Raw genomic sequence first — 10805 nt, 5'->3', positions numbered from 1 at the left:
ACAAAGCAAGGACACTAATTTGCAAAAAGGAATGAAGTTAGCAGAAAGAGGGAAGAAAAGAGAGCCTTGTAATCGCCAAGCCCATTAGGCGAGTCACTGAGTGGCCATTTGACCACCTAAAGTTCCAGTGTACCAAGCCCTGAAGGAGAAAACCAAGTTGGCGAGAGAAAGGAGCAGTCGGCGAATCACTGAGTGATTCTGCGATGCAGTGTGAGATCTCCCAAAGTTACAGACCTGGAGGATGCTGAAGGTCAAGGCTAAAAGGCGATGGAAAGGACTAAAGGGAGGATCGCCAAGTTGATTGGCGAGCCCGACTTACTGCACCGAATGGTCCTTCGTAGCATATTTTTGGCGACTATAAATACGTTGTTGAACATTTAGTTTAATATCTTTTTATCAAATCAAATTTTATTATGAACAATCATTAGAATTAATTTTCAGTTTGAACTCTTAGTATTAAGACAAGTTTTCCTTAACTTTGAAGAATTGAAGTATTTCACTTTTGAGAAATTGGAAGTGGGTCTTTGAGATTCTTCAATTTGGACCTTTGTAAAGACGAAATTAATCTTACCCAATTGATGGAAACACAATTTGGTAACGATTTTTATCTTTTTTATGATGTCTAGCTAAAACCCCAATTCTTGGGGTGTGATTATGTGATTATGGGTTGATTTAGCTTATGGGTATTGCTAATTGTTAGTTTAAATGTTGTTTAGAAGTGATTTCAATCATTAATTGTGGTTTAAATTAAAGAATTGTAGTTGCAAATGCAATTCCACCTTCGTTTTTTTGGCTTGCTCGAGAGAGAGGTTTTAAAACCAAGATTATTGATTGATGGTCCATGGGTATTGGGTTGTCATGGGTTCTGTTCGAAAGAGTGAATCCGAAACCTTTTTCCACACATTCAGCTCGAGAGGGTGAATGGACTAAGGCGTAGGATTGTCTTATTTTGCATGCTTGTCGATGTTCGAGAGAAATTGACTTGATTCGAGGTAAATTGTTCGAGAGAAAATTTACCTCCTCTATAGTCTAGCTTAATCACTAATATCTAGATATTTTCTAATAGTTGCAATTACCCATTTGTCGACATTAGCCTATAATCGAATCACATCCCAAGAACCTGTCTCATTATTGCTATTCCATATTATTTGTTGCTCTTGTAGTTGATAATTAAAACCAAAACCCCATGTTATTTGACATTCGTGTCACCCTCTGATTTGAATTATATTTTTATTCGATAATGTTTATTCATATGACTGATTTGAGCATATTCATACTTTCCTATTGAATCTTAAACACATACCACTCCCTTCGGGATTCGATCCAAACTCATTTAGTTGGGTTATATACTGACTAGCGATCGTTGACACGTAGAATTGGATGAAGTGTCCTTGATACGTCTAATCATGTGCTTCACTATCAGGGTCATTTATTTGTCCCTAAGGTGGGTGATTTGAGACAAAAAATCCTTACAGAAGCCCATAACTCCAGGTATTCTATTCATCCGAGTGCCGCTAAGATGTACCGTGATCTGCGGGAAGTTTTTTAGTGGAATGGCATGAAAAGGGATATAGCAGATTTTGTGGCTAAGTGCCCAAATTGTCCGCAAGTGAAGGTAGATCATCAAAAACCAGGAAGTATAACTCAAGAGATTAACATTCCTACATGGAAGTGGGAAGTGATAAACATGGACTTCATTATAGGTTTATCGTACTCGCAGGCAGCATGACTCCATTTGGGTGAATGTAGACAGAGTTACTAAGTCCGCTCACTTTTTAGTTGTCAAGACTACAAATTTGGCGGAGGACTATGCCAAGCTTTATATTAATAAGATAGTCAGGTTGCATGGGGTTCCTTTGTCTATCATCTCAGATAGAGGTCCTCAGTTTACCTGTCATTTCTGGAAGTTATTTCAGAAAGGTCTTGGTATTCAGGTTAACCTTAGCACAACATTTCATCTATAGACGGATGGTCAGGCAGCGCGTACCATTTAGACCTTAGAGGACATTTTGAGATTTTGTGTGATCGACTTCAAGGGCAGTTTGGATGATCACCTTCATCTTATAGAATTCACCTACAATAATAGCTACCATTCCAGTATTCAGATGGCCCCTTATGAGGCATTATACGGGAGTAGATGTAGATCTCCAGTTGGTTGGCCTGAAGTAGGTGAAGTAGCCTTGATAGGGCCATATTTGGTTCATGATGCTATAGAAAAAGTTCAGCTCTTCAGAGATAGACTTAAGACAACACAAAGTCACTAGAAGTTCTATGCAGATGTAAGGAGAAGGGACTCTGAGTTCCAAATTGATGATTGGGTTTTCCTAAAAGTGTCACCTATGAAGGAGGTGATGAGATTTGGCAAGAAAGGTAAACTCAATCCTATTTATATAGGCCCTTACAGGATCATGAAAAGAGTTGGAAAAGTGGCTTATGAGTTAGAGTTGCCAGCAAAACTAGCAGCGGTGCATCCAGTCTTTCATATTTCGCTGTTGAAGAAGTGTGTGGGTGATCCTTCATCTATAGTACTTTTGGAAAGTGTGGTTGTGAAGGATAGTCTCACTTTTGAGGATGTGCCAGTTGAGATTCTTGATCATCAGGTTCGAAGGTTGAGAAACAAAGAAGTCGCTTCAGAGAAGGTTTTGTGGAATAGTCAGTCCGTAGAGGGAGCTACTTGGGAAGCAGAAGCAGCCATGAAGACCAAGTATCCTCATCTCTTTCCTTCCGATTCCATTCCATCTTGAGGTAATAGTTCCTCTCCAGTCTTTCAGTTACTCATGCGTAGATTCAGTCTTAATATCATGTTCCTTCAGTTATACTTGCATTTTCAGCGTATTTGCATGTTCTTGGAACTTAGTTCAGTCAAATTTCAGTTTCCAGTATGTAGTGGTAAGGTTTGCAGCTCTTTCCCTCCATACTCAGCTAGTTTAGTCTTCATTCAAGGATGAATGTTGCTAAGGGGGAGATAATGTAACACCCCCATATTCTATAAACCAAAAATACACAAATTCCAGAAGTTACAGGTGCCACCAACGGGGCCACCTACGGACCGTAGGGTGACCCACGGACCATAGATGGGGTCTGTGGTTGGCCACCTCCAGCCCCTCCCCAGAAACTCCAGAAAGTTCAGCTAAGGGTCGATCCACGGTCGGACCTATGAACCGTAGGTCAGACCACAAGTCGTGGTCCTAGTCCGTGGATCAAGACCCTTAGCACCCTTCCTCTGAAGCCGAATGACGGTTGACCAAGATGGACCGTCGGTCAGTCCACAGTCCGTCGGTCAGGGGTCGTCAATGGCCTCGTCATATTTTAAGTCAAGGTCGTTTTGGTCTTTTCCCTATGCGTAGGACACCAAAACTATGCCGTTTAACCCCTAAACTATGTCATTTTGGTTAGTTTTAGCCTAGTAACTTAATTAGAACTTACCCTAACCAATTCATTTTCCCAAAAAATGATAAAACTAAGGAAAAAGGAGTAGAAACAGTCGACCAAACCCTCTCCAAGAACGCAACAAGTTTACCTCAGTTCCAGCCCCGAAATCGAAAGATTTCTCCATGGAATTTGTCACCAGGTATGTGGGATTTCACTAGTGGTTCCTTTCACCCATTAGGTCCCTAGAATTAAGTCAGATTCTTGATTCCCTTCATTATGTTAGACTTAGGGTTTTTAGAACTTCAGATTCTTGTTGTGAGTTAGTTGTTAAACTAATCCAAATCAGAATATTACATTTTCATAACTATGTTGCTTAATTCTCTCATGAAATTCAGAACCCTAGTTGTGTAGATTCGTTTAGTTCATGAATAACACTTGCTAGGTCAGTTTATACAGATATACATGCATCAGTTTACAAATGTTTCATTATCAGTACTTAATGTTGCATTTTCAGTTAGCATATCATAATTTCGAGCTATCCAGTTATTGCAGTTATGTTGTATTTTATACATTCTAGTTGGAAGTAGTCTTAATACCGAGTGGACTAGGGTCGGTCACCCTCATAGTCCCAGAGCTATGTTCCCCCATAGGTTAAGTCCCTTCTGTGGGCAACATATATAGTGATCACGCCAGTCATGCCTTCATACCCCTGGCAAGGTATATGGGGTCCTCTCGATGGGGCGATACATCAGACTCCACGTTTAGCTCACATGGTTTTATGTCGGTTATTAGTAGCTCCCACAGTCAGATTCTAGTGCATTGACCAGGTTACCAGTTATATCTCAGTATCCAGTTTCAGCATGTTATGTAAGTGGTCGTTGGACTCAGTTTAGTTCATGTTTAGTGTATTAAGTATATTCATTATGTTCATCTTATATCATTGCTCAACATGCTTTATCCTATCATGCATGCTCAGTACCTTTCAAGTGCTGACGCATACTCTGCACTACATCTTCTCATGATGTAAGTTCAGGTCCTCAGCATTCAGATCACGCATTAATCAGTTCCCGATCTCAAGTTCAGCAGTATTAGTGTGAGTCCTCGGTATTTGAGGATGATAGACATGTTTTCTTTCATTTTTAGTCTTTTTAGTTTCAGTTTTGCTAGAGTTAGTTGTGGGGCATGTCCCAGCATCTCTAGTCAGTTAGAGGCTTTTATTCAGACATAGTTAGATTCAGTTTTAGATTTGAGTTTGATCTTTCAATTGTTATTTAACTCTCAGTCTTTTATATATTCAGACTTATAATGGGCATTCCCCATCATTTCATTTTATATCATGTTTAAGCTTCTGCTCAATGTTTCTATTTTCAGTAAATCTTTAAGTATACTTATGATATGCTAGTTCAGGGTTAGCTTGGGGTCACTCGTTATCCTAGGTCCCATGTTACGTCAAGGGGGTAGCCTCAGGGCATGACACATGGGTTCATTAGGGATCATCATAAAATCATGAGATTAACTCAATTCATGCATAAAATATCATAGATCAATCAATTAAATCAATAATTAAAAGAACCCATGACATAAAAGAAAACCCTAACTCAATTGGGGAATTTTATATCTATAAATTAGAGAACTTAGGAACTCCATGGATGACATCTATTATATCTCAATGCCAATTGCTTAACTTCAATGGAGGATTTGGATACTTGACTTGGATCCCTAGGTTGAACCCTTCTTCTTCGAGCTTTCTAGAGAGATATTTTGATAGGAAGGCTTGTTCTTATTTTGTAAATTTAAGAGAATGAATTGAATGGGTTGATTTTAGGGTTAAAAATCACTTATATAGGGGTTCTAGGTAATGGCAAAACGACATAGTAACAAGATAAAATAATCAGGAAAACACCTAACTACCCTTGACTTACTGCTGATGTGAACCCCATATGGAGACCCTCACAAATCGTCTGGGTAGTCGTGACCGAGGACCAGTGGCTTGGGAAAACCTCTAAATGAATTGACCCTCCTCACAACCAACACTGGTCGTCTGCCCCTTCACGACCCGTCTGGAGGTTAGTCAGAAGGGGATGGCCTTGGAGTGGGTTCTTCCTCCCCTCAACGGCCACCACCATGGGGATTGAGGCTCACCACGAGCCGTCTAAGGGCTTTTGGGAGGGGAGCCCCTCTTGGAAGCACCGGAAGGCTCCACGAGCACCATCACGAGTTGTGGTGCCCTTCACGGTCCGTCAAGGGCTTCATGAATGGTTCCATGGCTCAGTTATGGGTTGGTGACCTCCCACTTGGCCCCTTATCTAGACTTTTTGATTTTGAGGTGTTACAGTTGTAATCTTGAAAATATCTTTTGCGCCATGTAGCCAAGTTGTACCATAAAAGATCATCCAAACATGGTCTTCCTAGTTTCTTCATTTCTTGTATAGTATCCTTCAACTCAGCTTCAAATGTGTATTTAGCAATCCTCCAAAATACTTTTCTTCTTTCAATTCCTTTATAGTTTTTACACCAATTTGCAAGAATATGTCTTGCACAAATTCTATGTTCAACCAATGGAAATACCTCTCGAACAACAATTTCTAGTCCATAACAAATAAACATAACAGACAAATAATAATTAAAATGCAAAACAAAATTCAAACATAAAAAACAATAAAACAGTAAGACAAAGGTCTTACCTTTTGAATATTAGTAATGATAGATAGTTTATGCCCTTCTCCAAGATCAAGATCATTCCTCACTAGTTCAAGAAACCATTCTAGGTAAAATGATTCTCAACCTCAACAACTTCCCAAGCAATAGGGAGCATTTGTTTGTTTCCATCTCAAAAAACTGCCATTAACAATTGACCTTTACTCACACCTTTGAGGAAACATCCATCAAAACCAACCAACCTCCTAACACCTCCAAATAATGTTTTCTTTAAAGCGTGGAAGCAAACATAAAATCCTTGAAATATTTTCTGTCTAGTTTCATTTTCTTCTCCAACCTTCACTACACAAGTGCTGTCTGGATTACTCCTTAAAATCTCATCTTTATAATAAAAAATCTTGCCATACTCCATAATGTGATCACCCGTGATCTCTTGTAATACTCTAGCTCTAACTCTTCTCAATGTTGTCCTACCAACATGGATATCCAACTCCTTTATAATAATCTCCTGCAACATCCCAATGTTGGTGTTTGACTATTGAGTCATTCTCTCTTTGTATTTGGTGGCCAAAAACTGAGGTGCAAAGATAGTTAAAATTTGATGTCAAACATATATGAACAGGGTTGTATATTTTAACTATGAAATCTCTACTAGTTTTATCCTTACTTGCACACAACAACAAAGGACAAGTCTTTTTGCAACATCTCACTCTAACTCTACCATGCTCATTCACATATTTTTCAATTTGAATCTTTTCTTAGACTGCATATCTTGTCACTGCCAGTCTAAATATCTCAACACTTCCAAAACTAGTCCTAATTCCCAAACTATTTTTTCACAAGTTTCATCAAAGGCAACTCTATTTGGGATTTTCTTCCTTCTAACAGGTTTATGCGCTACTTGGTCAACCTCTTCACTATCTCCCAAACATGTTTCATCATCTATTTCAAAGCTAGGAACTTCATCACTTAGATAGTAAGGTTCATTACCTCCTAGATTACCAAAAAAGCTATCCCTAATACCAATATTTGTCTCATCATACCCTATCTCTAATTTGTTCTGAAGTAGTGCATCTACTTCTCCTTTGTGGCCTTCTAAAATTCCTCTTGATTTCCCTTACATCTATATATAATTGATGGACATCACTGTCAACCTCACTATCTTCATTAGTATCTCCTTCGATCCTGATTCATCTTCCACTTTATCATTACTTGGATATTGATCTATTATAGGATCATATGAATGAGGTATAATGGAAGAAGAAGAAGAAGAAGAAGCAGCTTCAGAAGGACCAAATGTGGTCTCAGTTGTAATGTTGGAAAAAAAAGTAGAAGGAAAAGTAAAAGGAGGAGGCACATTAGTAGAAGATAGAGGATGATTATTAGGGTTAGAAGCCTCATTCAAAGATTCCTCACCTATCCCACTATCACTCACATTGGGAACAAACTCCAATTCAAGTGGGCCTAATCAATTTCATTAACCCCATGAGAAACATACACTCCATTTTGGAAAGGTCAAATATAACCTTATCATTATCAACAAGAACCAATAACCCATCCCACTTAATGAAAAAGTCACAATCTATTGTACATCCTAATTCCTTTATGTTGTCCCTCAACTCAAAGTAAGGTATCGTATCAACATCTACTTCTAGGAATTCTGTCACTTCCCCCCTCCCCCCTCCCCAATATATTTAGGTGGGGCACAAGATTCTATTTTCCCCCATGATACCATCTTAAAGTTTTCAACACAAAATACATCCTGAAAAAGCATGTAAACAAGATATATAAAACATGCTTCAATCAAATATTTCAAGAACAAATTGCAAGCTAACACAGTCATACATATGTACACAACAAACATAATCACTAACAGAAGTTGAATCACTAACATTTAGCTGAAACACTATCAAAATAAAAATGTATAAATTGAAGTCTACAAATGTATAATATTACATTACAACACAAGCACTACAAGTCGCACTAAGTTGATAACACAAAATCCTAACCTAGAACACAATCACTAATAGTCGCAATAAGACCATAACATGAAACCCTAACCTAGAACACAATCATTAATAATCACAATAAGTTGATAGCACAAAACCCTAACCTAGAACACAATCACTAACACTCGCACAAAGTTGATAACACAAAACCTTAACAGTAGCAATTAGTCAAGAACACAACAAAACACTATAAAATCCTCAAATAATGTAAGAAAATCCTAACCTATTAGACCTTCAATTTCTTATTCCTTCAAGAATATTGACCAAAACACACCAAAAATAATAATGATCACCACATTTGTTTGACCCGTAAAATGAAGAGACTCTCGAAAGCTGAGAAATAACAAAAAGATGAAGATTTTTCAATTTTTGAATGAAATGAGTCAGGTTGAACTAGCGTGAGCATCACGCGCGCTGTCCCTGGTGAGGGAATGGATCAAAATGGCCCTTTCACAAAGATATTAGAAACTTTTGTAGGGTAATAAGACGGTTGCAAAGTTAAGGTGTCTTTTTGAAAACTCAAGAGAACTTCAGTGGTGACTTTATGTATTCTCTCCCAAATTAAACAAAAAAACAAGTCTTCAAACTTAAACAAAAGTTAACCAATCTGATATTGTCCATTCTTTGGCTTTAACTTTCCGATTCTTTCTTGACTTTGAACTTCCAATTGATTAGTAGTAATTACACCTTTACCTTTCCAAGTTAGGTTTCTTGGTTGTATTGAAATTTTTTTTGGATAACTTATACCATTGTGGTCATCTTTGAAGCTTATTAGCCTTCCCCTAGTTGGTATATATTGTTGTTATCTTCATTGAAGTCTAATAAGTATCTCTGAAACAACGGTAGGTTGTAGACAAGGGTCTTCGTCATCTTCAAAGATTGGAAATATGTTACTTTGACTGCTTTGTGTTTGTTGAGGGGCTATTAGGTTGATGCTTTCTTCAATTTGAGAAGGTTCTCCTTCATCAACTAAACCTCTCTTATGTTATTTTTTTTCTTTCCCTTTTTATTAGGAAGCAACTTTTCATTTTTTGATTGTGACATAAGCAAAGAAGTTAGAAAATATATATACTCCATACTAATGTTAATTGAACTATTTAAAAAAATTACTTTGTCACAGCCCCTAACGTTATGATTTGTCTCTCCATAATTGCTACATGTCAGCACTTTACCTTTTCGTGAAATAGACCACTCACCATGCCTCTTAAGGACTTCTTCTTTCTATCTGACTCTCCTGAATCTATGCCTGCCAGCAAGCTTGACAAACTCTGGTGGCTCCATTGCTTGACGAGGGTCAATTTTCCAAAAAAAAATCTCCCCTCACGGTTTGCAACTTATGTTTGTCAGTTAGCAGAAATGCCTATTTGTTGTGATACAATTCATTTCAGTAAAATGATCAATATTTTTGTGCAACAAGGCTTTAATTGTATGAGGGCATGGAATTCCTTCAAGTTACCAAGCCCTACAAGCGCACCTTTTCACCTACAATGTATCTGTTCGATCTCTCGGTAACCTCATATCCATGACCTCCATTACAGTTAACCCTACAAATTTGAGCTATCTTCAGATATTCATTATACAAATTCAAGATTTTAGGACTCAATTCACTAGTCCATTTCATTACAAAATCTTCTTTTTCTCTCAGTTGATTCATAACTTTGATTCTTATATCTTCCAGCATCCCAATGATGGGCTTAAAAAATTTTTCAAGTATCCAAGAATTAAATCACTCAGTCATATTATTTTCAACTAATGGATTCTTGCACACTGTATAAAAATAGGCCCTGCACCAACTTTCTAAAGGATACTCAAGCAAATCCTCTCCACAGGTAAATCCATTTGTTTCAGCTGACTTAGATGATCTTGAAATTCCTTTTCATAAGTGCACCATGCACTCCACAAAATTCGCTTATTCAACACACCTTTACCATGTCTTTTGCACTAATTTGCCTCAATGTGTCTCACATAATATCTACTATGTGCTTGAGGAAGCACATTATTTATAGCATCAAGTAATCCCTACATGATAAAAGTAAACAATTGAACTATGAAAGATACAGAAACATAACTAATAAAGAGAAAAAATAAACATAAATGAAATTAGATAATATACCTTCTGCTTGTCTAACATGAAGGTAATGCCTTCTCCATTTTGGAGTTCTAGTGAATGCTAAAGTAGCTCCAAAAACCATTTTCAAGTCCTTTTGGTCTCCTAATCCACAATAGCACAAGCTAAAGGGTAGTATTACTTCATATTATCCTGACCAACAGCAACCAGTACATGTCCTTTGGCTTTACCTTTAAGAAATGTGCCATCTAATCCAATAAAATGGCCTTAACTCTTTCTTAAAACCCATTTTCATTTCCTTGAAACAAATATACATTTTAAGAAGTATTTTTGTTCCTTGATCAAATGTTTCCTAATATACCGTGAGTTTACGGTATTTCTAATACATTTCACTTACAAGTTGTGTGTGTCTAGGGCCTTTTTATATTGGTTTTTATGTGTTTTATCATGTTTTGCAGGAAAGGTGTTCAGGCGCGGAGGTTTAGAGATAGCTGAAGGAAATGCAGAAAAAGGCATTCACGGAGGTCATCTACGGACCGTAAGTCCATTCACGGTCCGTAGGTGATGACCGTAGATCAGCAGGAACGGTATGGAAGACAAATCAGGGAAATCTGACCAAGTGTGGAACCACGGTGTCCATTGACGGTCCGTAAAGTGATACTGCGAGGGTTCCAGTACCTGATTTTTGAAGATGCTAA

This window comes from Solanum tuberosum, unplaced genomic scaffold, assembly GCF_000226075.1.
Source record: "Solanum tuberosum cultivar DM 1-3 516 R44 unplaced genomic scaffold, SolTub_3.0 scf00632, whole genome shotgun sequence".
Classification (NCBI taxonomy): Eukaryota; Viridiplantae; Streptophyta; class Magnoliopsida; order Solanales; family Solanaceae; genus Solanum; species Solanum tuberosum.
This window is presented reverse-complemented; position numbering follows the sequence as displayed.